Source organism: Lissotriton helveticus, chromosome 6, assembly GCF_964261635.1.
Source record: "Lissotriton helveticus chromosome 6, aLisHel1.1, whole genome shotgun sequence".
NCBI classification, from domain to species: Eukaryota; Metazoa; Chordata; class Amphibia; order Caudata; family Salamandridae; genus Lissotriton; species Lissotriton helveticus.
In genome coordinates this window covers 364,992,930-365,020,526 of record NC_136067.1, presented here as the reverse complement: position 1 = coordinate 365,020,526, position 27,597 = coordinate 364,992,930, and the positions used below count along the sequence as shown (strand labels likewise).

At 47.9% G+C, this 27,597-nt stretch overlaps 1 non-coding gene and 5 pseudogenes across 1 annotated transcript; all 6 read left to right on the top strand.

Annotated features, from left to right (window-relative positions):
- Positions 1-227: 227 nt before the first annotated feature.
- Positions 228-400, top strand: LOC144764314 (U2 spliceosomal RNA; annotated as a pseudogene).
- Positions 401-8,207: 7,807 nt separating this feature from the next.
- On the top strand, positions 8,208-8,382 carry LOC144764338 (U2 spliceosomal RNA; annotated as a pseudogene).
- A 7,613-nt stretch (positions 8,383-15,995) lies between these two features.
- On the top strand, positions 15,996-16,182 carry LOC144764322 (U2 spliceosomal RNA). The gene has a single exon (XR_013596496.1). It is a non-coding gene; the product is annotated as a U2 spliceosomal RNA (small nuclear RNA).
- Positions 16,183-17,142: 960 nt separating this feature from the next.
- On the top strand, positions 17,143-17,312 carry LOC144764541 (U2 spliceosomal RNA; annotated as a pseudogene).
- A 226-nt stretch (positions 17,313-17,538) lies between these two features.
- On the top strand, positions 17,539-17,713 carry LOC144764341 (U2 spliceosomal RNA; annotated as a pseudogene).
- A 4,390-nt stretch (positions 17,714-22,103) lies between these two features.
- Positions 22,104-22,279, top strand: LOC144764327 (U2 spliceosomal RNA; annotated as a pseudogene).
- Positions 22,280-27,597: the final 5,318 nt, after the last annotated feature.

The window sequence follows — 27,597 nt, the reverse complement described above, 5'->3', positions numbered from 1 at the left end:
CCCCTTGGCAGCCACACCGGCGTCCTACTCCGTCGCCACGCCTAATGCAGCGTCCCGGGGGGGAGATCTGTGCAATACCAGCAGGTTAAGGGCCCAGGGCCGGCGGAGCTCACAACGAGTGCGACCACTCAGCCCGCCATCTTGGCCACGCCCCCCAAGATTTGGTTTTTATACACATTGTACACTATGTAAATATTTATTTTGTACATGTACCTTTACCTTCAATAAAGGCTTTTCAAAACAAATATCTGTTCTTATCAGTTTAATATCTGATACGTCCTCTATCTGAGGACCATATATTAAATAGATTTTTGGAACAGGGAGATGGAATAGGAGCTTGCTCTGTCCATTCCACGCATCAACCTGGTATTGCAGTACCTCCAGGAATGGTGCACTTCCCCACCCGGGGAAAACAATGCTGTTGAAAAATAGACGAGAAAACGAAAGTAGCGCTTCACTACCAAACCCTGTAAAGTGGCGCTATTGTGTTTGCGTGTGAATAAAAGCAAACTGGTCACCGTGTCCTGCCTTATTTATGTATTTATTTGACTTATTTGCCACTTTGCGGCACCCGGGCTGTGCGTTATTTATTTATTTATTTTTTGCGTTTTAAAAAAAATTATAATAATTATTTCTTTTTATTTTTTTTCCCCTTCTCCATCCAGACGCTGCATTTTGAAAAGAGACAAACGTCGGAAAAAGATTGTTTTTCCAGCTCCAGACTTTCATTGGTTTTGGATCCATTTCACTGGGGAACGAATGGAAGAAGGTTCCCAGCAAACCAGTAGGATGGAAGGATGGAAGGATGGAAGGATGGAAGGATGGAAGGATGGAAGGATGGAAGGATGGAAGGATGGAAGGAAGGATGGAAGGATGGAAGGAAGGATGGATGGAAGGAAGGAGGGAGGCAGGCAGGCAAGTGGACACTGCCCTTGGCTTCTCTGAGCAAGAAGAAAAATACAGAGTCCTTTTCCTTCTCTGCCCGCCCCGCCCGTCCCCGAACGGCCAAGCCTTATCTATAGGCCTTAGGCTGCAGGGGAGCAGTGTCCCCGGCAAGCGAGGGTGAGGGGCCCGCCATTTCCGGTCAGGGAGCTGTCCAGGGCATCCTGGGCTGATTCCCAGCATCCCCTGGCTGCCAGGCTTTCTGGCCAGCCGGCTGGAAGCAGTGCGCAGGAAGGGGCGGGGCATGCAAATACTAGAAAGAGGACAACGTGGGTATGCAAAGTGACGCCTAATGAGGCGACAGCGGAGGAGGACTCTGGGAGCCGGGAGAAGGCCTGAGGCCGGGGCCTCCTTTCCACCGGCACATGCTGAGCTCTTGCTGGGAGTCAGAAAAAGAGGCAAAAGGGCGGCCAGCGGCGGTGCAAGGGAAGACCCCGGTCCGGGTCAGCCAGGTGGATTTCTTCGGGAGGCGTTCATTCTGGCACCATTCAGGTTAAGGCCCGACGTGCTTTTAATTAAGCCGGAGGAGGGACACCAGCGTGCTGGTGCCTGTTTGTTCACTAGGAACTTAAAGTAGAACCCCCAAGGGCCTGCGGCCAGCTCCTAGAGCACAGGTAACGTTGAGCGCTCCTAACTCTCTCTCTCCTGGCGTTTGGGTGGACTAATGCTGGAGGCTTAAAACACCTCCTAACATCCTTCACAGGCCTGAACAGCACCCAGAGCTCTGGTAAGGGGATTTATGCTTAGGTGGACACACCTATAACCCTGCCTTAGTTCTAGGGAGTGACTGGTCAGAGTTTCTTGCACTGCAGACCTCTAAGGTTTGCTGGGAGACACCCCAGGCACCCAGGCGGACGGTCCAAAGGCGAACCAGGTAAACCCGGCGGTAACCCACAATCTACCAGGTGACCCCCCCAACCAACCAAATGGAAGCCATGGACACTGAACCCTCAGTGGCCACCACAGAAGGCATCCCCCAGCTGGACGCCCAGAAACCAGACCCCCCACCCCCTGGGGACAGCGGCAAGGCGGCGAGTAAGGAGACACCCGTTGAAGCGGGCACCAGCGCAGGGACGGCTGGTGACCCCAAGACCCCGGTACCCCAGGCCCCAGGGCCAAAGGCACCAGGAGGGCAGACAGGTGCCCCTGGAAACCCCAAGGCAGCCAAACCAGGGAGCGGAGGGAAGGGTGAGGCAGGGACCAGGCAGGGGACAGCCCCAGAACCCTTCAATGGGTACAGCATCACCCACCGGCACACCCAGCTCATGCGGTGGGAGATGAAGGACAAAGCCGGACCCCGAATGGAGCGAGCCTCATTTGTGAAAACAATCCTCAAACCAGCAGGGGTCCAAGGAGAAGAGATACTGAGTTGCCAGGCATCTGCATCGGGAATGATCTTCCTTCTCAGCTTCTTCACGCAAGCCCTCTTCAGGAAGTACTGGGACTTCTTTCAAGAGAAGAAGGAGGAGTTGCCCTACAGCAGATTCAGTGTAACGGCCGGGATGGAGCCAGCAACCACGGAGAAGAGGATAACGGTTGAGATGACCAACCCCCACATCCCAGACAAGGACATCGCGTCGCTCCTCCAACGGTACGGCACCATCCTGTCAGGGCCCACCAAGGTCAGGGACCCCAACGGAGTTTGGAACACGACCTGGCAGGCACAGATGGACCTCCACAAGGACCCATTAGGGAGAGATGGCATGAAACACCCACCGGCCAGCTTCTACCTAGGATCAGACATGGGGAGGATCAAGTACCCAGGACAACCCTTCACCTGCAGGAAGTGCGAAGGCACGGGCCATGCCGGCAGGGATTGCCCTGTGAAATTCTGCTGGAAATGCAAGCAGTCCGGACACGACGCAAGCTCATGCAAAGGGACCAGGAAGTGCAACCTCTGTGGAGAGGTGGGCCACTCGTACTACCAATGCCCCAAGTCTGACTTGCCGAAAACATACGCAGCGGCCGCTGCAGCGAGCCCAGCCTGGAGCCAACCATGGAGACAGACCAGGCCGAAGCTCTCGCCAACAGCCAACGCCAGCCTGAACACCCTCCTGAAGGACGCCAGGGACCAATCGGGAAAAACATCACCGACACCCGGGAAGGTGGATCAGAAGGGCCAGGATCCGAAAACAACAACCCCCACAGGACCAGGCCAGAGCAACCAAGAGGGACCCAAAGCAGGACCGGACACAGGACCACCACCACCATCTACTGTGACGGCACCAGCCAAGGAACCCCAGACCCCCAAAGGAAGCCCGGAGGACGGAGCATCAGCAAAGGCCCCGCCAAAGGAAACCCCAAGGGAAGACGCACCGGCTGAGGTAACACCAGCCAAGGAACAACCGGAACCCACCAATGAAGGAGCGCCACAAGAAACCGCACCAACAAAGGAGGCCACCGGAGAGAAGGCACCAGCACCGAGAACAGAGTCCAAGGAGGCAAGAAAGGAGAAAAAGGACTCTGCCAAGGCGAAGGGGGCCAAGAAAACAGACAAAAAGGGAAAGAAGAAGGACAGCGAAGATGACTGGGAGACCATAGAGTCATGGGAGACAGTGCAATCCCAGTCGCTGCGCCAGAAAGCAAAAAAACTCTCAGAAACCAAAGAGCAAACACGCTCCAGCACAAGGATCCAGATGGCGGCAGCACAAAAACCTCCACCAACGGAACCCAAACTGGAGACACTGGAAGACGTAGAGGGGCCAGACGGAAACACCCAACGGACAGGCCCCCAGAAACGGAAGCTACAAGGGAAGGAGGACTTCCTGAAGAGCAAGAAATTGAACAACGCGGGCACCGATGACGAAACGGAAAACGACACCCACATCGTCATAGTGAGCGACGGGGAGGAGATGGAGGAGGAAGTGGGAGACAAGCAAGAAGAGGAGGAGTCAACCCTCCAGGACCTCCACCGCCAACTCAACGACCTGGCAGCCATAACCGTACCAGACCGATGGGACCTGGTAGTAGAAAACGAGGAGATCTTCGAATACACAGGAGACGCCTCAGCGGAGTGGGGATCACCAGAGAAACAGGACAACCTACAATCACAGTAGGGACACCCAGGGCCTTCAACCCCAGTAGGTACCGAAACCAGACACTGACCGATAGCACAGAGACAATGGCCATATCATTGCTCACCCTAAACGTCAGAAGCATGAAGGATCAGGTCAGGCGGGTTGGCACGTTGCGCTTCCTGGCCACCCAGAACCGAGATATCTGCTTTCTACAGGAATGCGGAATTCCGTACACCCAGTCGTACAGCCAGCTTGAACGGCAGTGGACGCACGGGCCGTCCTTTTGGTCTGGAGGGAACGATTGCAAATCATCTGGAGTGGCCATTCTAATCAGGGGAAGGCATTTCACCGTGGACAAAGTCACCGAGCAGGTCAACGGCAGAGTGCTGGTCGTGGACGGCTCGTGGGCCGGTGAGCCCGTTCGGCTCATCAACGTCTATGCCCCCCCGGAGAAGAATGAGCGACTCGAGATGTTCAGGGTGCTCAGGTTGCAACTCGTTACCTCCAGAACCATTCTGATGGGTGGTGATTTCAACTGCATAGTAGAGTTGGATGGACGCAGTGGGCCAGGCTCTGCAGGAATGGATGTGACGTCCAGGCTGTTGGTGGAGATGATAAAGGAGGCGTCCCTCCGGGATGTCATCGGGAGCATGGGGCCGAACGCCAGGAATTATTCCTGGAGCAAGCCGGACGGATCCGTGCGTTCACGGATCGACCTCCTACTCACCTCCCCAACAGTAAAGCCTGGGCGAAGCTCCATGGTCGCCGTCCACTTCTCTGACCACAGAGCAGTCAGTTTTGAGGGGGAACTTACAGGGAAGTTCCCCGCTGGCCCAGGTTCGTGGAAACTGAACTGCTCTTTGCTGGACAACGAGGAGTTAGTGGCGAACCTCAGAGACGCGTACATAGAGTGGAGGGACATGAAGGGCCTCTTTCAATCCGCCAGCGAGTGGTGGGAATGGGTGAAAGTCAGGTTCCGGAGCTTCTTCCAGGATGCAAGCAGAGCTGCTGCACGGGAAAAGAAGAGGACGTTCAGGAGGCTGCAGAGCAAACTGCAGCAACTGTACGAACTCGAGCTCAGGGGATGGGACGTGGATGACGACCTGGAGGACACCCGAAAAGGGCTCGCAGAGCACTTTAGGGAAGAATCCGAGAAAATCATCTTCAGGACCAGAACCGAGAACCTAGAGAAGGGCGAGAAATGCAACTCGTTCTTCTTTAAGAAAATTCACTCGACTCACACACCGCTGGTGGAACTTCGGGACTCGGAGGGCAACCTCCAAAGTGAGAAAGAGGACGTCATGAGAGTCGTCACGGACTTTTACGGCGAACTCTACTCACCGAAGGCGTCGGAGAGAGCCCAGGCGGACAGTTTCCTGGAGGGCATCTCAAAGACACTGGGTCCGGAAGAGAGAGAAGGCCTAGATGCGCCCTTCACCCTGGAAGAACTGCACTTGGCCGCCACAACCTCCAAGAGAGGCAAGACACCCGGGAACGACGGTCTCCCAGTGGAACTATATGTCGAACTGTGGGACCTGATCGGGCCGGACTTGCTGACCCTCTACGAGGAAATGGTGGGCAAGGGCAGTATGCCGCAATCCCTGCGAGAGGGCATGATAACACTCTTGTACAAACAGAAGGGAGAGAGAGAAGACCTCAAGAACTGGAGGCCCATCTCTCTCCTCAATGTGGACTACAAGATTCTCGCGAAGGTAATGGCCAACCGCCTAAAGAAAGTGGTAGCAAAGATAGTCCACCCAGACCAGTCCTGCGGTATACCGGGACGGCAAATCGCGGACAGCCTGGCCCTGGTCCGGGACACGATCGAGTACGTCAAGGGTCGCAAGATCCCGATGGCCTTGGTCAGCCTGGACCAGGAGAAGGCGTTCGACCGCGTTTCCCATGAGTTCATGGACCGGGCACTCAGAGCGCTGGGCCTGGGGGACTTCTTCTGCGACGTGGTGAAAACAATGTATAGCGACATCTCCAGCACGGCAACAGTGAATGGCTGGAGTACCGACCCTTTTCCGGTCCTGTCAGGGGTGAGGCAGGGATGCCCCCTCTCCCCCCTCCTGTTCATCTGCGTAATAGAACTCCTCGCGGAACGCATCCGGCAGAACAGTAACATCAGAGGAGTAAAGGCACCGGGAAGCGGAGGAAAAGGAGAAGTGAAGTGCTCTCTGTACATGGACGACGTCTCAGTATTCTGCGCAGACGGGCCGTCCATAAGAGAACTGGAAAGGACTTGTATCGAGTTTGGAAAGGCATCAGGAGCGAAGATCAACAGCGCCAAGTCAGAAACCCTGCTCTTCGGACACTGGACCCCCCCCCCGAGACCCACTACCATTCCCCATCAAGAGGGACTTCCTGAAGATCCTGGGAGTCTGGTTCGGCGGAGAAGGTGCAGCAGAGAAGACCTGGGAGGAAAGACTGGCGAAGACAAGGCAGAAGCTGGGACTCTGGAGCCTCCGGAAGCTGACGATCGAAGGGAAGTCTTTGGTCCTGCGGAACGAGACCCTGCCAGTACTCCAGTACGTCGCTCAAGTATGGCCAGTGCAGACCACAACGGCCAAGGCCATCACGAGAATGATCTTCTACTTCATCTGGAGCTCGAAGATGGACAGAGTGAAGAGGACGGTGATGTTCAAGACCCACGACAAGGGAGGCAAAGGAGTGCCGGACATCGCCACCATCCTGAGAGGGATCTTCGTGTGCCATTGCGTGAGGAACACCCTGAGGACAGAAGATGAGAGCCACGTCGGCTTTCTGATGGCACGCTTCTTCCTGCTGCCAACGTGGAGGCGCCTCGGATGGGCTGAGTGGGTGAGCGCCGTCCCGTACAACTGGGAGACCCCGTGGTTCTACAAAGAGGTGGAGAAGTTTGTGAAGGAATTTGGCCTGGAGACAGCGAGCCCCGCCACATGGACCTCCAAGCTTGTCCAGAAACAGATACGTGCAAGAGACGTCAGCGAGCAAATCGGCGCCCTCCCCTCAGCCACAGCAGACCACGTGTGGGGAAACGTCGCATCCAAACGCCTGACGAACCAGCACAAGGACACCGCCTGGATGGCCATCCAAGGAGGACTTCCCGTGAGAGCCTTCATGCACGCAAGAGGACTCAACCGATACAAGTCCTGCCCAAGAGGATGCACCGTGGACGAGACAACATACCATCTCTTCTGGGAGTGCACGTACGCACAGGACCTGCTGAAGGCCCTGGGCACAGAGCTTAGGGCCTGGATACCTACGACCTGCATCACTGCGGACTCTGTGATGTATGGACTGTTCCCAGGGACACACGCACTAAGTGACCTCCAGGGCTGCTGGAGGCTCCTGTGCTGTCTCAAAGATGTTCTTCTGTTCTCCAGAAACCGCCTGGTAGTAGGGAAAAAGGAGACATCAACCCTGGGATGCCGTAAGATGATCCACAGCCTCCTGCGCGACTACACAGCACTGGACGGATCAGATGGAGATAGCGAGGACGAAACCTGAGGACCGAAGGGGTAGCCTGTCACGCAGGGGCCCCAGAAAGACTCAGGGAACAAAAACAATCCCAACGGAGGCCTACTTGTCACTCAAGAGGCCCCCAGAGGGACCACTAACCTGTTTCCCTATTTTTTCCTTCAATCCAGGAACCAGTTGGGGATCGGAGAGAGGAGAGAACGGATGAAGACAGGTGGAGTAAATGTAAATAATTTACTGTATGTATTTTATTTAACGTGACCTTTTCCCTTCACAGGTAAAAGGTCAATGGGATAGCTTGCGCACTTGTTGCCAAGTTTGTTACCAACGACTTACGAATAACAAGGGTGTTGTGGAAGGTGACGATTGATGTATCTGAACCAGAAACGATGCCCTGACAAAAAAAAAAAAAAAAAAAATCTGTTTTTCTTATCAGGACACTTGGCAAGTTGCTAGTTGGAAGGGGTGGGTCACTTGACCTGCTCCGCTTACACCAAACCAAACCCCTAGTCACCGGGTTTTTCAAACTGGATTGGCATTTGTATAGGCCTAAATAAACACTTAGTCTTCTTATTTTCCATCAACAGGAGGAGGGGGGGTGCTAATGTACTTTGTATTTACCGTCTGACATCTCTTTTGAAGAAAACTGCTTTTCTACCTTTTTATATGGAAACATAATTTTTGGAAACATGAACATGTAACTGTTACATATACTGATATTGCTTATCCCATGATTTTGTAACCCGAACTGTTTTATAACTATGTATGTGTGCCTTTACTACAAATAAAGGTTTTCAAAACAAAAAAATCTGTTCTTATCAGTTTAATATCTGATACGTCCTCTATCTGGGGACCATATATTAAATTGGTTTTTGGAACAGGGAGATGGAATAGGAGCTTGCTCTGTCCACTCCACGCATCAACCTGGTATTGCAGTACCTCCAGGAATGGTGCACTTCCCCACCCGGGGAAAACAATGCTGTTGAAAAATAGACGAGAAAACGAAAGTAGCGCTTCACTACCAAACCCTGTAAAGTGGCGCTATTGTGTTTGCGTGTGAATAAAAGCAAACTGGTCACCGTGTCCTGCCTTATTTATGTATTTATTTGACATATTTGCCACTTTGCGGCACCCGGGGCGAGCGCTATTTATTTATTTATTTTTCGCGTTTTAAAAAAAATTATAGTAATTACTTCTTTTTATTTTTTTTCCTCTTCTCCATCCAGACGCTGCACTTCGAAAAGAGACAAACGTCGGAAAAAGATTGTTTTTCCAGCTCCAGACTTTCATTGGTTTTGGATCCATTTCACTGGGGAACGAATGGAAGAAGGTTCCCAGCAAGCCAGTAGGAGGGAGGGAGGGAGGGAGGGAGGGAGGGAGGGAGAGGGAGGGAGGGAGGGAGGGAGGGAGGGGGAGGGAGGGAGAGGGAGAGAGAGAGAGAGAGAGGGAGGGAGGGAGAGAGAGAGAGAGAGAGAGAGAGAGAGGCAGGCAGGCTGGCAGAGAAGTGGACACTGCCCTTGGCGTCTCTGAGCAAGAAAAAAAATAAAGAGTCCTTTTCCTTCTCTGCCCGCCCCGCCCGTCCACGAACGGCCAAGCCTTATCTATAGGCCTTAGGCTGCAGGGGAGCAGTGTCCCCGGCAAGCGAGGGTGAGGGGCCGGCCATATCCGGTCAGGGAGCTGTCCAGGGCATCCTAGGCTGATTCCCAGCATCCCCTGGCTGCCAGGCTTTCTGGCCAGCCGGCTGGAAGCAGTGCGCAGGAAGGGGCGGGGCATGCAAATACTAGAAAGAGGACAACGTGGGTATGCTAAGTGACGCCTAATGAGGCAACAGCGGAGGAGGACTCTGGGAGCCGGGACAAGGCCTGAGGCCGGGGCCTCCTTTCCACTGGCACATGCTGAGCTCTTGCTGGGAGTCAGAAAAAGAGGCGATAGGCCGGCCAGCGACGGTGCCAGGGAAGACCCCGGTCCGGGTCAGCCAGGTGGATTTCTTCGGGAGGCGTTCATTCTGGCACCATTCTGGTTATTGCTTTTCGGCCTTTGGCTAAGATCAGGTATAATCTGGTCTGCTAGAGGTGGGATTCAACACTCGGCATCCTAAGAGATGGGCCTGCGTTTCTCTGGCTTGTCCGGAGCCAGGCTGCGTCCGGAGGGGTGTTGGGTCGGTGTTTGGAATTGCCTATATCTGTGGGACTGGGCCTTCGTTCCCTGGCTTGTCCGGGGCAAGGCTGCCTCACCAGGTGAGGTAGTCAAGCACAGGAGAACATTGACAAGGAGAACAATGCCAAGGGTATCGTATTTACAAGGACATTGTATTTACAAGGCCTTCCTCCGTATTTACAAGGACATCTGTATGGACATCTGTATTTACAAGGATATCGTGGTGTGGACCGGACCACTTTTACCATCGCCGGGACCGGCCTGTGGTACCTGGGTTGATGGATACAAGGAGTGGGTAATATTTTGCACATCAACTTGGACTGGTGCGGCCTGTGTTGGGGTGCTGCCCGATAACATTCTTTCTGCCAGGCGTGCTCCCGTGTGTGTTCTGGTCTTATTTCCGCACCCTCTCCTCCTGGTGGCCGCGCTCTCAGCGCATAGCCCCCTCTTCAACAAGGGAGGAGGAGTGGGCTTGGAGGTCTCACTTCTGATTTGCAAACTTGCTATTTTCTGTGCTCCATTGAAAACATCTCCTGGGACATGTAGTGTGCTTTATCGGAGGTGAAGCCTGGGCCGGCGGGAGGCTTATATACTCCGCTTTGCTTTCCTTTCTACCACTACAAAGGACTGCCTGTCATACGGAGGCCAGGGGCTGCTGTTTTTCATCCTCCCAGCATGCATTGCGGCCTCATTTGCATGCGTTTTTGGTGAATCAAGTGAAACACGAGCAGCGGCTTCTGCCTGCTCGTCTGTAGTTTCCTAGGGACTTTTTTTTGCATTTTCGCTTCTAGGGGGGGGGGGCTGCTCTTGCTTCGTGGCTTGCTCCATTAACCCCTTAGGAGCTTTCTACTGTATCTGTGTGTTTTTTGCATTGCACGCAGTGGCGGCTGCCAGCTCGTGCCTCAGCTTTCTTTGTGGGTTCCTTTGTATTTTTTTCTTTCTCTCAAGTTTCTACACTTGCTCCTTTCCCTCACCATAGCGCTTGGCGCTTTTCCTTTTTCTCGTTGTTGGGGGCTCCTCCCCCGGGCTGTGCAGGCATCAGCATGGCTTCTTCCCGCATGGGTAATGCGCGGGGTTTTGATTTTATACCTAACACGGTACGTGTAGAGGTTAGTGAGGCTTACAAAAAGGAAAAGAATTTGTTTTTTTTGGTTGACGCTATTATCAAGAAGGAATGTAAAATTGTTGAGCGTGCTATAGAATGTATACAGGATTTCTCCAACCGGGGCATTTTTGATGTGACCTTTTCAAGTGAAACTATTTGTAAAGATTTCATGCAATGTGTGGCGCATCGTCAGGAAACCAAGCCCTTTAGGGGTCTCACTGTCACCTCTATGTCTGCCCCTAAGGAGGTAACCCTGGTGGTACATATGTACAATCCTTATGCCGACCACAGACTCATTGAGGTGTATTTAAATCGTTACTGTGATACTATTAGGGGTGGCCAAAAAGTTCACAATATCTGTGGGATATCGAATGGGAAACGTAAATATGTTGTCACCTTCAAAGAGGATCCTGCGGGTATTGGGGGTCAGGCGCATCCACCGCAGACCTTCACATTAGGGGCAAATAAGGGGTTTCTGGTCTATTCTGGACAGCCCCAGTTTTGCCGGCTCTGTCAGCAATTTGGCCATGCAAAAGAACAATGTTCTGGTATGGCGTGTAGGAATTGTGGAGGCCTTGATCACAGGGCCCAGAACTGTGTGGTACCAAAAAAATGTAACCTCTGTGGTGGTGTAGATCATTTGTTCAAAACTTGTCCTAAAAGTAAATTTTCTTATGCTTCTGCTGCTGGCGCCTGGGGTCCTCCACCTCCTGCCCCGGCTCCGCCTGATGCAGCGTCCGTTTCTGTTCCAGCTCCAGAGATTACTGACTCCGCCATCTTAGGGGTAATAGATGGTATAGAAATTAAGAGATGTCGTCCCACTCAGGAAGTTGAGGGGGAAGTGGAGGAGGAGGAGACTGATACCGCCTATAGTGTTGATCCTTCCCCAACGGACCTAGACATCCAGTCTCTGCAGGACGAGGATGCGGAGAAAGAACGTGCTGAAACCTTGCGCCTTAAACAGAAAGCCTTAGATAGAAAGGCACTGCATGCAGGTTTGTCCCAGTCAGAGCCTGTGGTGGTTGTTGTTCAAAGTGATATTGCTCAGGCGCCTTCCACGTCTACAGCTTCCCTTACGGAGGTGCCTGAAACCATTCCTCCGGTTGTTCCTCCCACAATACCTCCCCCTCCTAAACCACAGCGTATGGTGAAATTGGTGAAGAGGACAGTTGAATCCCCTGGGTTGAAGGAGACCCCATCGGTTGTGGCCCAGGAACAGACGTCACCCATGGAACATAGTGGATGGAGCAGGAATAAGCGGAAATCCCGTACTTCACAGCACGTGAAAGACTCCATTCCCTCCACACGCTCCAAGCAAAAGCGTGTTTCCTCTCTGGATCGTTTTTCAGGGCGGGGGCGGCATGGCCCCTTACTTTGCCTCTCTGACTCAGAGGAGGTTTATCAGAAGGTTGCCCAGGTGCTGGACATCACTGATAGTCCAGCACTGGACCTAGAAGGTACACCCGATTTGGAGGCTTTGTTCTCGGCATCCACTCTACAGGGTACTGAGGACCAACCTTTGAGTGAAGGGGATGTTTCAGGGGTGGCATCTTGAACTGTAAGTCATTATGGTACTTGTCTTCCTCTTATGTCTCATGGCTCTTTCCCTTGCCTCCTGCAATGTGCGGGGTATGGGGACCGATTTAAGTAGACGTATGGTTCTGGATTATTTTGGTCAAACCACTTATGATGTCATTTGTTTGCAAGAATGTTATATCTCTCATCAGCTAAAATATTTTTCTTTTCAGCGCTACTGGCCTTATGGTCCCTCTGCCTGGTCCGGAGGCGAGAACAAAAACGATGGCATTGTAGTCCTTTTTAGGAATAAGCATTGGCAAATCACGGAGGAAAAGGTCCTCTGGCCTGGGCGTGCCATGCTGTTATCAGTTCTAATGGATGGCCTTCCTTTCTGGTTATGTGTTGTTTACGCTCCAGCTACTAAGCCTGACAGGGAGCAATTGTTCCATGTGTTAAAACCCTTTCTTGCAGGCGCTACACGGACGCTCCTTGTGGGCGATTTCAACTGCATTTTACATATGAAGGATAGGCAGGGTGCACTGGTCGCTTATACTTTAGATGTCACCTCAAAACTTTTGTTGTCCCTTCTTCACGATTTAGATCTTTATGACACCTACCGGAAGTATCATCCGCCCGGGGTAGGTTTCACTTGGGAGGCGGCCCATGGGAATGCCTGCTCCCGTCTGGATTTTGTGTTTGCCTCCAAGTCCTTGCACGCAACTAGTTGTAGTCTTACCCGGGTGCCTTTCTCAGATCATAAAGTGTTGGCTATAGGTATCACCATTCCGGGTACACCTCAACGAGGTTCTGGTTGTTGGAAACTGAACAATGACCTCTTATTGGATGATGAAATTTGTACATCATATTCTAAATGTTATGGTGCATGGGCCGTTCAAAAAAATAGGTTTCCAGATATTTACAAATGGTGGTGTTGGGTTAAACATAAAAGTAGGCTTTTCTTTCAGGTACAAGGACGGCTCAGGCGTAGGGCGGCCTGGGCTGCTTTCCAAAAATTACATCGCCGCCTTATTCTTCTACATCAGTTGGGGGAAGCAGGCAAGGATGTCAAGAACGAGATCCGATTGGTCACACTTGCAATGAATAATTGGTTAAACCGAAGAAACAGAGACCCGATCTTTCATTCTAGGGTCAAATATTACCAAGAAAATGAGAAATGTACATCTTTTTTCTGTAAAAAAGCCAAATCTGCTCAGAAACGTTTGACGCATTTGCGTGCAAACAACAGGGCTGTTGTACACGGTGTAGACCAATGCCAGCAAATCGCATTTGATTTTTATTCCAATTTGTATGCTTTGCCACAACACTTGTCTACTGTTGAAGACCTTGAAGAATATTGTTCGGGCCTGGAGGGAGGTCTCGAGGAGGCCCAGGTTGCTCACTTGAAGCAGCCATTTGATGGTGAGGAATTTCTAGTTGCCCTTCAGTCCGCCCCTAGGAGGTCTAGCCCAGGGCTCGATGGGCTCACTTGGGAGTTCTATAGAAAGTTTTGGGGTCTGATATGTATTGATTATATGGCTATGATAAATGCTGGGTTTGCCAATAATCTTTTTTCCACAGATTTCTCAGCTGGGGTAATTTCTCTCATATTCAAGAAAGGAGATAAAACATCGCTGGGCAATTGGAGGCCCATTACCCTCCTAAATGTAGATTATAAATTGATGGCAAAAGTGTTGGCACGTCGCTTGCGAACTGTTATGCATACATGTGTACGCCCGGATCAAGCTTGTGCTATTCGCGGGCGTACAATTGTGGATAGTCTGGTTACCTTGCGGGATACCCTCTGGTATCACCAGGAACGCTCTCTCCCTTTGGGTGTTCTCAGCCTCGATTTCCACAAAGCCTTTGATACAGTGTCCCATGATTTTCTTTTTTTCGTTTTGAAACACATGAAAGTTCCTCCTGCGTTTCTTCACAAGATACAGGCTCTTTACAATGGTGCTTCCAGCAAAGTTAATATTAAAGGTTTTTTTCTGCTCCTTTTCCTATTCTTTCAGGGGTCCGTCAGGGGTGTCCTATGTCACCCATCCTTTTCGTTTGTGCGTTGGAGCCTTTTTTGTGTAAACTGCGGCAGGACAAAATCATTAAAGGGGTTTTTGTTCCTGGGGGTTCAGGGATTCAGCACAAAATTGTGGCATACATGGATGACGTCACGGTGTTGTGTACCAATGCTGCCTCTGTCCACAGGACACTGTTATAGGCCTCTCTTTTTCAGTCGCATTCTGGTTTAGGTCTTAACATGGTTAAAGGTATTTGTTTTACTGCAGGGTCCTGGGATCGCCTGGCGAATTTACCAGTCCTTGTTACTTTAGAACCTGTTAAAATCCTGGGAGTCTACTTTGGGGTCCGCGGGTTTGAGGAGAAAAATTGGGTTGAACTTCAGGCGAAATTATTGAAAAAACTTTCCCTGTGGTCCTTGCGCAAACTAATGCTTGAAGGCAAAGTTTTGGTTATGAAAGCTGTTTTATTTCCTTTATTGTTGTACCTTGCTATGGTTTTTCCTCCCAAATACCGCACTTTCCAGAAAATTCAGAAAATGTTTTTTAGCTTTTTATGGAACTCTCGCATGGAGAAACTTAGCAGGGATAAAGTTTGTCGACAGTGGAGGAATGGGGGTAAAAGTTTACCTGACCTTAAAGTCTTTTTGTTGTCCAAACTATTATGTTATGTTGTATCACGCACTGCTGATGATATGAAATCTTTTCCTGCCTTATTTACCAAATATTTTCTAGGAGCACGGCTACGGCGTTTTGGACTTTTTTCCCCTTCCAATTGTTTTCCCTTGGCCCACGAGGCACCACCATTTTATAAAGACCTTTGTTCCTTTTTGCAGACCTTGGACACAGACACTTTTGATAGGGACATCTGTTTCACCCCACCAGGCTGAAGCACGAACTTCGGAAAATGGAGAAACCGATCCAGTTGGGTGTTCTAACTGAGGCTCAGTCGGTGCAAGTCTGGAAAATAGTGGGTCACAGGGACCTTACCCACAGTCAGCGTGACCTAGCTTGGATGGCCGCACATCGATGCCTTCCTGTGAAAATGTTTCAACATCGTAGAGGTTTGGCCCCCACAGCATGTTGTTCGCGCCCCAGATGCGGCCACATCGAAACCATTTTCCATCTCCTGTGGGTTTGTCTTTATGCAAAGAAATTTTGGGGTTTGTTGCAGCCTTTTCTTTCCAACATTGCCGGCATTCCTGCCTTGACTTTCAACGCTCTTTTGTATGGACAGGACATTTCTGCACGGCGCCCTCCCACTGCCTGGCGACTGTTGAACTGTGCCAAAGAGACTTTGTGGGATGCCAGGAACTTGTTTCTTTTTCTCCATAAGGACATGGACTCAAAAGTATGCAGAAATCTTTTTTTAGATAAAGTTATGACTTATGTTTCTGTTGATCGTGCCACCTTAGGGATCGACGACGCCAACTCCTTGTGGCAAATTAAGAACTGGAAGGGTTGGGTCACCTAGGCAAATGGACAGTTATGATTAAATAACTTGTTTCTGCATTTATTTTTTGACTGCCTTGCCACTGGGCTGTAACAGGGTTGGCATTTATAAGACACATCAAATGTATTTACCTCTAGTATACGTTTTTCATCATCATTTCTATATGTGTTTTGTATAGACCACTTAATGTAACCTTGGTCTTTTTCAAAATTATATACCTGTAGCTTCATCCAGATTGTTTCATCATATCTGTATGTTATCACTTATAGACCACTTGATGTAACCTTGGTCTTTTAAACAAACTGTATATATCTGTATCTGTGCCTTTATCTATTCAATAAAGGTTTTTGAAACAAAAAATCTGTTCTTATCAGATTAATATCTGATACGTCCTCTATCTGGGGACCATATATTAAATTGATTTTTGGAACAGGGAGATGGAATAGGAGCTTGCTCTGTCCACTCCACGCATCAACCTGGTATTGCAGTACCTCCAGGAATGGTGCACTTCCCCACCCGGGGAAAACAATGCTGTTGAAAAATAGACGAGAAAACGAAAGTAGCGCTTCACTACCAAACCCTGTAAAGTGGCGCTATTGTGTTTACGTGTGAAAAAAAGCAAACTGGTCACCGTGTCCTGCCTTAATTATGTATTTATTTGCCACTTTGCGGCACCCGGGCCGGGCGTTATTTATTTATTTACTTTTCGCGTTTTAAAGAAAATTATAATAATTATTTCTTTTTATTATTTTTCCCCTTCTCCATCCAGACGCTGCACTTTGAAAAGAGACAAACGTCGGAAAAAGATTGTTTTTCCAGCTCCAGACTTTCATTGGTTTTGGATCCATTTCACTGGGGAACGAATGGAAGAAGGTTCCCAGCAAGCCAGTAGGATGGATGGAGGGAGGGAGGGAGGGAGGGAGGGAGGGAGGGAGGCAGGCAGGCTGGCAGAGAAGTGGACACTGCCCTTGGCTTCTCTGAGCAAGAAGAAAAATAAAGAGTCCTTTTCCTTCTCTGCCCACCCCGCCCGTCCCCGAACGGCCAAGCCTTATCTATAGGCCTTAGGCTGCAGGGAAGCAGTGTCCCCGGCAAGCGAGGTTGAGGGGCCGGCCATTTCCGGTCAGGGAGCTGTCCAGGGCATCCTGGGCTGATTCCCAGCATCCCCTGGCTGCCAGGCTTTCTGGCCAGCCGGCTGGAAGCAGTGCGCAGGAAGGGGCGGGGCATGCAAGTACTAGAAAGAGGACAACGTGGGTATGCAAAGTGACGCCTAATGAGGCGACAGCGGAGGAGGACTCTGGGAGCCGGGAGAAGGCCTGAGGCCGGGGCCGCCTTTCCACCGGCACATGCTGAGCTCTTGCTGGGAGTCAGAAAAAGAGGCGAAAGGGCAGCCAGCGGCGGTGCTAGGGAAGACCCCGGTCCGGGTCAGCCAGGTGGATTTCTTCGGGAGGCGTTCATTCTGGCACCATTCTGGTTATCGCCTCTCGGCCTTTTGGCTAAGATCAAGTGTAGTATCTGTTGTTCTTATCAGGACACTTGGCAAGTTGGAAGGGGTGGGTCACTTGATCTGCTCCGCTTACACCAAACCAAACGCCTAGCCACTGGGTTTTTCAAACTGGATTGGCATTTGTATAGGCCTAAATAAAACTTTGTTTCCTTATTTTCCATCAACAGGAGGAGCGGGGTGCTAATGTACTTTGTATTTACCGTTTGACATCTCTTTTGAAGAAAACTGCTTTTCTGCCTTTTCATATGGAAACATAATTTTTGGAAACATGAACATGTAACTGTTACATATACTGATATCGCTTATCCCATGATTTTGTAACCCGAACTGTTTTATAACTATGTATGTGTGCCTTTACTACAAATAAAGGTTTTCAAAACAAAAAAATCTGTTCTTATCAGTTTAATATCTGATACGTCCTCTATCTGGGGACCATATATTAAATTGATTTTTGGAACAGGGAGATGGAATAGGAGCTTGCTCTGTCCACTCCACGCATCAACCTGGTATTGCAGTACCTTCAGGAGTGGTGCACTTCCCCACCCGGGGAAAACAATGCTGTTGAAAAATAGACGAGAAAACGAAAGTAGCGCTTCACTACCAAACCCTGTAAAGTGACGCTATTGTGTTTGCGTGTGAATAAAAGCAAACTGGTCACCGTGTCCTGCCTTATTTATGTATTTATTTGACTTATTTGCCACTTTGTGGCACCCGGGCCGTGCGTTATACCAACAAAACGTAGAGACAGACACAACTGAGCCCATAGATGTAGACGCATTATAAAACAAAAATTATGTTACAAATCTACTTTCTCATGGCTATCACAATAGCCAGCTTAAATGTTAGAGGACTGAAACAAACACCCAAGAGAATGGCTATATACGAATATTGCAAACTCCTAAAAGCAGACATTATATGCCTACAAGAATGTCACCTTCTCTTTAATTATGACTACTCATTCTTACAGGAAGAATGGGACCTGGGACCATGTATATGGTCAGGGGGTGGGAACAAAAATGCGGGGTTATGCTTCCTCTTTAAAAACCACCACTTCTCTATTGTCAAACAAGAGAACGTTGAACATGGGAGGGCAATAATACTACATATCAACTACCAGGGACAAGCTTTCCGTATCTGCAATGTATAGGCGCAAACTACAAAAAATGACAGATATGAACTCTTTGATAACCTACAACATTTCCTAGTAGGATGTACACCTGCTATAATTTTAGGGGATTTCAACTGTATTTTACATACAACGGATAGAGTAGGAGTTTGTCAAACATATACTTTAGATAAGTCCTCCAAAAAACTCATAGAAGTCATAAATAACCTCAACCTGCAAGATTCGTTTACACTTTGCAACCCAAACACCACAGGATATACTTGGATCTCTGACGATGGGAGCACGGTCTCTAGAATAGACCTAATCCTAGCCTCTGAAAACATCACGTCTTTCTTCTGAACTACAGGATAGCTGCCTATCAGACCACCAAACGCTGTTAACAGAAATCTCTATACCCAACATAGGGAAGAAAAGTAGTGCCTACTGGAAACTGAACACCACTCTCCTACAAACCCAAGAGACTCAGGTGTCCTTCATAGAACAATATGAAATATGGAAAACAGAGAAAGAACAATTCCCATCACTACAGGAATGGTGGGAATATACCAAGAAACAAACTAAGTACTTCTTTTCAAAAAAAGGCAAAGAAATAGCGCAAGCAAAAAGACAAGAATATAATGAGCTACACGATACCCTCACAAACCTCATAGAACTTCAAGAGGCAGGGATACAAGTCACAGAAGACATCCAAAAAACTAAAGCAGGAATGAGAAATTGGTTCTTAAAAAAAGGAAAGGAAACAATGTTCAACTCGCGCGTCCCCAAATATGAAGAGGATGAGAAATGTAACTCCTTTTTCAAAAAAGCCAAAACAAACCACACACCCATAGAAGAACTCCTAGACGCTAAAGGCAAAGAAAACAAAGAACAAAAAGACATAGAACAAGTGGTACAAAATTTATTTTCTAACCTATTCTCGGAAAAAAACTGTGATGCATCTGCATGCGACGACCTACTAGAAATCTATGACAAAGGTCTAGCCTCTGAAGAAAAAGACTTCCTACAGTCCCCCTTTACAGGAGAAGAGTTCCTAAATATCATCAACAAAGCACCACACAACTCTGCCCCAGGACAAGATGGACTACCATGGGAGTTCTACACCACTTTCTGGAAAGTCATAGCAAGAGACGTTATTAAAATGTTTAAGCAATGTGTGGGAAATAAATCCTTTCTACATACTTTTACACAGGGATCAGTCAGACTGATCCACAAAAAAGGGGACATGAACAACATAAAAAATTGGAGACCAATAACACTACTAAATGTGGACAGCAAAATGTATAGCAAATGCATAACGAACAGAATAAAAAGAGTGCTAAAAACTGTGATAGAACCAGATCAAACCTGCGCAGTACCAGGCAGGAAGATTTGGGACAGCCTTATAACCATCAGAGATGCTATCAATAGAGCCCTAGAAGAAGGCAACCCACTAGGAGTCCTATCCCTAGACTTACAAAAGGCCTTTGATAGTGTCTCACACACTTACTTGTTTAAAGTCCTACAGAAAATGGGCTTCCCCACCTCATTTATAGAAATGATAGAAATGCTATATAAAAATGCAACAAGTAAAATTATTGTGAATGGGATGCTCACAGAAGAAGTACACATAAAATCAGGAGTACGCCAAGGTTGCCCCCTTTCCCCAGCCCTCTTTGTATGCGCCTTGGAACCACTGCTCTGCAGGATAAGGAAGGACAAAATCATCAAGGGGATATTTGTACCAGGAGCAGTAGGAAAACACGCACAATGTATCGCATACATGGACGATGTAACTGTCCTGTGCCCTGACCCCCCATCGGTCAGAAGAGTGCTCTTACATACAAAATTCTTTGCGCAAGCATCAGGGCTGGTTCTGAACACTGAAAAAAGCACATGCCTCACAATAGGAAACTGGAACAACCTAGCAAAACTAGAAGTAAAAATAACAAAACAACCCACAAAGATACTGGGGATCACCTTCTCACAAGACCCAGAAGGAAAAGACAATTGGCCCCCCATCCAACGCAAGATCAATCAGAAATTGGGGTTATGGAAAACAAGAACCCTATCCATGACTGGGAAAATTATGGTCATAAAAGCTGTCATTTTGCCACTAATACTTTTCTTTGCAGTAGTATACCCACCAGACAAAGCCACGCTGAGACAACTACAAAAATGCCTTTTAACCTTCTTTTGGAACTCAAAAATGGAGAAGGTGAAGAGAACGATGGTCTTCAAACACCCAAGAAATGGGGGAAAAATATGCCAAATCTGTATCTATATATTTTCACGAACTACTTCTGCCTCTGCCTCAAAGCAATAAGGCAGAAATATTGCAGCCAACTATGTACGGTATGGAGTTGGAGACATTTTCTACATATTCAAAATCCTACAGAGAGACAATGCTATACCTGTTGCTTTTTCCCCCACAAACTCTATGCCTGCCTGGAACCCTTCATAAAGATGTTGAAACTCCTAGAAGTGGACAAAGACTGCTTCGAAGTAAGAACTTTGTTGAAAAAAGAACTACAACAGTTGGAGAAAATGGAGATGATCAACAACCTACCTGGAAAACTCTCCAAACTGGTTTGGGAAAAAGCAAACCACACAGACATTACAAACTCACAAAAAGACCTTACATGGTTGACTGTGTCCAACGCCCTACCAGTGAAGACCTTCCAACACAGAAGAGGACTCGCTAAATCGACAAAATGCCCGAGACCAGACTGCCCAGGAGAAGAAACAACAATGCATTTTCTATGGAACTGTCATTTTGTCAAGAATTTTTGGAATAAATTAAATCTGTTTATCAAAGAAATTACCACGCTAAGAAACATAAACTATGAAATAGTACTGTATGGTATGAGAGCTCACTGTCAAAAAATAAAGACAGAGCCCTTTGGAAAATACTAAGGGGCATATTACCAACAACTAGCGATAATTTTTGTCTCTAACTTGTTTAGAGACAAAAATTATCGCCGCACATCGGCGATTTTTATCGCAGATAAACCTTGCTATTTGCAAGGTTTATCGCAAATGCGATAAAAAACGGCCGCAATGCATGAATATCGCTGAAAAGTCAGCGATATTCATGCATTATCGAGCAAATGCTCTTAGCCATGTTATCCACCTCCCATTGGATAACATGGTGAAGAACTGCTCAGGGCAGGTGTTAGCTTTTGGAGATATTCGCGCTTAGCGCGAATATCTCCAAAAGTTGGTAATAGGAGATAGCGATGTTAGCGACTGTTTCCAGTCGCTAACATCTTGGCGCGCCCACTTTGCATGTCATTAGTGATAAATATCACTGACATGCAAAGCGGGGCCCAAGATGGTCGCTATCTCCTATTAGCTGTCACTAACTGGTGTTAGCGACAGCTTGGTAATAGGGAGATAATTTTATCTCCGCTTTCTTGGCTTTTAAAGCCAAAAAAGCGGAGATAAACCCCCTTGATAATATGCCCCTCAGTTGTGCAAAAGACAGCTTATGGATTGCTAGAAACCTGCTATTATTTAAACATAAAGAGCTGGAGGTAAAAGATGTAATTCACATGTGTCTTGACAAAATTATGCTCTTCTACTATGTGGATTTAAAAAGACAGGGAAAAGAAATAGCAGAGAAAAAATGGAAAAAGAAAAAATGGGCAGAATGGGTCACTTAAAAACAGCTTCACTTCAGCATAAAAGTGAGAGCCTTATGAGCAAAATCTTGATGGAAAACCGGTAGGCAGGTGCCTGCGTGCACCCCCTACACAGGTTATAATGTACACCACCCTATGGGATTGGTTAATATGTATATGTGCCTTACAAACTTCTAAATAAAGTATATTTTTACAAAAAAAAAAAAATCTGTTCTTATCAGTTTAATATCTGATACGTCCTCTATCTGGGGACCATATATTAAATTGATTTTTGGAACAGGGAGATGGAATAGGAGCTTGCTCTGTCCACTCCACGCATCAACCTGGTATTGCAGTACCTCCAGGAATGGTGCACTTCCCCACCCGGGGAAAACAATGCTGTTGAAAAATAGACGAGAAAACGAAAGTAGCGCTTCACTACCAAACCTTGTAAAGTGGCGCTATTGTGTTTGCGTGTGAGTAAAAGCAAACTGGTCACCGTGTCTTGCCTTATTTATGTATTTATTTGAATTATTTGCCACTTTGCGGCACCCGGGGCGTGCGTTATTTATTTATTTATTTTTGGCGTTTAAAAAAAGAAATAAAAATGATTTCTTATTTTTTTTCCCCCTTCTCCATCCAGACGCTGCACTTTGAAAAGAGACAAACGTCGGAAAAATATTGGGGCATATTATCAAGGGGCATCATCTCCGCTTTTTTGGCTTTAAAAGCCAAGAATAAAATGATCTCCCTATTACCAAGCTGTCGCTAACACCAGTTAGCGACAGCTAATAGGAGATAGTGACCATCTTGGGCCCCGCTTTGCATGTCAGTGATATTTATCACTAATGACATGCAAAGTGGGCATGCCAAGATGTTAGCGACTGAAAACAGTCGCTAACATCGCTATCTCCTATTACCAACTTTTGGAGATATTCGCGCTAAGCGCGAATATCTCCAAAAGCTAACACTTGCCCAGGAGCAGTTCTTAGCCATGTTATCCAATGGGAGGTGGATAACATGGCTAAGAGCATTTGCTCGATAATGCATGAATATCGCTGACTTTTCAGCGATATTCATGCATTGCGGCCGTTTTTTATCGCATTTGCGATAAACCTTGCTAATAGCAAGGTTTATCTGCGATAAAAATCGCCGATTTGCGGCGATAATTTTTGTCTCTAAATAAGTTAGAGACAAAAATTATCTCTATTGGTTGGTAATATGCCCCATTGTTTTTCCAGCAGCAGACTTTCATTGGTTTTGGATCCATTTCACTGGGGAACGAATGGAAGAAGGTTCCCAGCGTATCAGTAGGATGGATGGAGGGAGGGAGGGAGGGAGGGAGGTAGGCAGGCAGGCAGGCTGGCAGAGAAGTGGACACTGCCCTTGGCTTCTCTGAGCAAGAAGAAAAATACAGAGGGGCATATTATCAAGGGGGTTTATCTCCGCTTTTTTGGCTTTAAAAGCCAAGAATAAAATTATCTCCCTATTACCAAGCTGTCGCTAACACCAGTTAGCGACAGCTAATAGGAGATAGTGACCATCTTGGGCCCCGCTTTGCATGTCAGTGATATTTATCACTAATGACATGCAAAGTGGGCGTGCCAAGATGTTAGCGACTGAAAACAGTCGCTAACATCGCTATCTCCTATTACCAACTTTTGGAGATATTCGCGCTAAGCGCGAATATCTACAAAAGCTAACACTTGCCCAGGAGCAGTTCTTAGCCATGTTATCCAATGGGAGGTGGATAACATGGCTAAGAGCATTTGCTCGATAATGCATGAATATCGCTGACTTTTCAGCGATATTCATGCATTGCGGCCATTTTTTATCGCATTTGCGATAAACCTTGCTAATAGCAAGGTTTATCTGCGATAAAAATCGCCGATTTGCGGCGATAATTTTTGTCTCTAAATAAGTTAGAGACAAAAATTATCTCTATTGGTTGGTAATAAGCCCCATTGTTTTTCCAGCAGCAGACTTTCATTGGTTTTGGATCCATTTCACTGGGGAACGAATGGAAGAAGGTTCCCAGCGTATCAGTAGGATGGATGGAGGGAGGGAGGGAGGGAGGTAGGCAGGCAGGCAGGCTGGCAGAGAAGTGGACACTGCCCTTGGCTTCTCTGAGCAAGAAGAAAAATACAGAGGGGCATATTATCAAGGGGGTTTATCTCCGCTTTTTTGGCTTTAAAAGCCAAGAAAGCGGAGATAAAATTATCTCCCTATTACCTAGCTGTCGCTAACACCAGTTAGTGACAGCTAGTAGGAGATAGCGACCATCTTGGGCCCCACTTTGCATGTCAGTGATATTTATCAGTAATGACATGCAAAGTGGGCGTGCCAAGATGTTAGCGACTGGAAACAGTCGCTAACATCGCTATCTCCTATTACCAACTTTTGGAGATATTCCTGCTAAGCGCGAATATCTTCAAAAGCTAACACCTGCCCTGAGCCATGTTATCCAATGGGAGGTGGATAACATGGCTAAGAGCATTAGCTCGGTAATGCATGAATATCGCTGACTTTTCAGTGATATTCATGCATTGCGGCCGTTTTTTATCGCATTTGCGATAAACCTTGGTAATACCAAGGTTTATCTGCGGTAAAAATCTCTGCAGCTCAGCGGTAAAATTTTGTCTCTAACCAAGCAATAGCGATAATTATCGCTATTGCTTGGTAATATGCCCCAATGTTCTGGTATGGCGTGTAGGAATTGTGGAGGCCTTGATCACAGGGCCCAGAACTGTGTGGTACCCAAAAAATTTAACCTGTGTGGTGGTGTAGATCATTTGTTCAAAACTTGTCCTAAAAGTAAATTTTCTTATGCTTCTGCTGCTGGCGCCTGGGGTCCTCCACCTCCTGCCCCAGCTCCGCCTGATGCAGCGTCCGTTTCTGTTCCAGCTCCAGAGATTACTGACTCCGCCATCTTAGGGGTAGTAGATGGTATAGAAATTAAGAGATGTGGTCCCACTCAGGAAGTTGAGGGGGAAGTGGAGGAGGAGGAGGAGGAGACTGATACCGCCTATGGTGTTGATCCTTCCCCAACGGACCTAGACATCCAGTCTCTGCAGGACGAGGATGCGGAGAAAGAACGTGCTGAAACCTTGCGCCTTAAACAGAAAGCCTTAGATAGAAAGGCACAGCGTGCAGGTTTGTCCAAGTCAGAGCCTGTTGTGGTTGTTGTTCAAAGTGATGTTGCTCAGGTGCCTTCCACGTCTACAGCTTCCCTTACGGAGATGCCTTAAACCATTCCTTCTGTTGTTCCTCCCACAATACCCCCACCTCCTAAGCCACAGCGTATGGCGAAATTGCTGAAGAGGACAGTTGAATCTCCTGGGTTGAAAGAGCCCCCCCCGGTTGTGGCCAAGGAACAGACGTCACCCATGGAACATAGTGCATGCAGCACGAATAAGCAGAAATCCCGTACTTCACAGCACGCGAAAGACTCCATTCCCTCCACACGCTCCAAGCAAAAGCGTGTTTCCTCTCTGGATCGTTTTTCAGGGGGTGGGGGGGCGGTATGGACCCTTACTTTGCCTCTCTGACTCAGAGGAGGTTTATAAGGAGGTTGCCCAAGTGCTGGACATCACTGATAGTCCGGCACTGGACCTAGAAGGTACACCAGATTTGGAGGCTTTGTTCTCGGCATCCACTCTCCAGGGTACTGAGGACCAACTTTTGAGTGAAGGGGATGTTTCAGGGGTGGCTTCTTGAACTGTACGTCATTATGGTACTTGTCTTACTCTTATGTCTCATGGCTCTTTCCCTTGCCTCCTGCAATGTGCGGGGTATGGGGACCGACTTAAGTAGACGTATGGTTCTGGATTATTTTGGTCAAACCACTTATGATGTCATTTGTTTGCAAGAATGTTATATCCCTCATCAGCTAAAATATTTTTCTTTTCAGCACTACTGGCCTTACGGTCCCTCTGCTTGGTCAGGAGGTGCAAACAAAAACAATGGCATTGTAGTCCTTTTTAGGAATAAGCGTTGGCAAATCACGGAGGAAAAGGTCCTCTGGCCTGGGCGTGCCATGCTGTTATCAGTTCTAATGGATGGCCTTCCTTTCCGGTTATGTGTTGTTTACGCTCCAGCTACTAAGCCTGAGAGGGAGCAATTGTTCCATGTGTTAAAACCCTTTCTTGCAGGTGCTACACGGACGCTCCTTGTGGGCGATTTCAACTGTATTTTACATATGAAGGATAGGCAGGGTGCACAGGTCGCCTATACTTTAGATGTCACCTCAAAACTTTTGTTGTCCCTTCTTCACGATTTAGATTTTTATGACACCTACCGGAAGTATCATCCGCCCGGGGTAGGTTTCACTTGGGAGGCGGCCCATGGGAATGCCCGCTCCCGCCTGGATTTTGTGTTTGCCTCCAAGTCCTTGCACACAACTAGTTGTGGTCTTACTGGGGTGCCTTTCTCAGATCATAAAGTGTTGGCTATAGGTATCACCATTCCGGTACACCTCAACGAGGTTCTGGTTGTTGGAAACTGAACAATGATCTCTTATTGGATGAGGACATTTGTACATCATATTCTAAATGTTATGGTGCATGGGCCGTTCAAAAACATAGGTTTCCAGATATTTACAAATGGTGGTGTTGGGTTAAACATAAAAGTAGGCTTTTCTTTCAGGTACAAGGACGGCTCAGGCGTAGGGCTGCCTGGGCTGCTTTTCAAAAATTACATCACCACCTTATTCTTCTACATCAGTTAGGGGAAGCAGGCAAGGATGTCAAGAACGAGGTCCGATTGGTCACACTTGCGATGAATAATTGGTTAATCCGCAGAAACAGAGACACGATCTTTCATTCTAGGGTCAAATATTACCAAGAAAAGGAGAAATGTACATCTTTTTTCTTTAAAAAGGCTAAATCTGCTCAGAAACCTTTAACGCATTTGCGTGCAAACAACGGGGCTGTTGTACACGGTGTGGACCAATGCCAGCAAATCGCATTTGATTTTTATTCCAATTTGTATGCTTTGCCACAACACTTGTCTACTGTTGAAGACCTTGAAGAATATTTTTCAGGCCTGGAGGGTGGTCTCGAGGAGGCCCAGGTTGCTCACTTGGACCAGCCATTTGATGTTGAGGATTTTCTAGTTGCCCTTCAGTCCGCCCCTAGGAGGTCTAGCCCAGGGCTCGATGGGCTCACTTGGGAGTTCTATAGAATGTTTTGGGGTCTGATATGTATTGATTATATGGCTATGATAAATGCTGGGTTTGCCAATAACCTTTTTTCCACAGATTTCTCGGCTGGGGTAATTTCTCTCATATTCAAGAAAGGCGATGAAACATCGCTGGGCAATTGGAGGCCCATTACCCTCCTAAATGTAGATTATAAATTGATGGCGAAAGTGTTGGCACGTCGCTTGCGAACTGTTATGCATACATGTGTACGCCCGGATCAAGCTTGTGCTATTCGCGGGCGTACAATTGTGGATAGTCTAGTTACCTTGCGGGATACCCTCTGGTATCACCAGGAACGCTCTCTCCCTTTGAGTGTTCTCAGCCTCGATTTCCACAAAGCCTTTGATACAGTGTCCCATGATTTTCTTTTTTCTGTTTTGAAACACATGAAAGTTCCTCCTGCGTTTCTTCACAAGATACAGGCTCTTTACAATGGTGCTTCCAGCAAAGTTAATATTAACGGGGTTTTTTCTGCTCCTTTTCCTATTCTTTCAGGGGT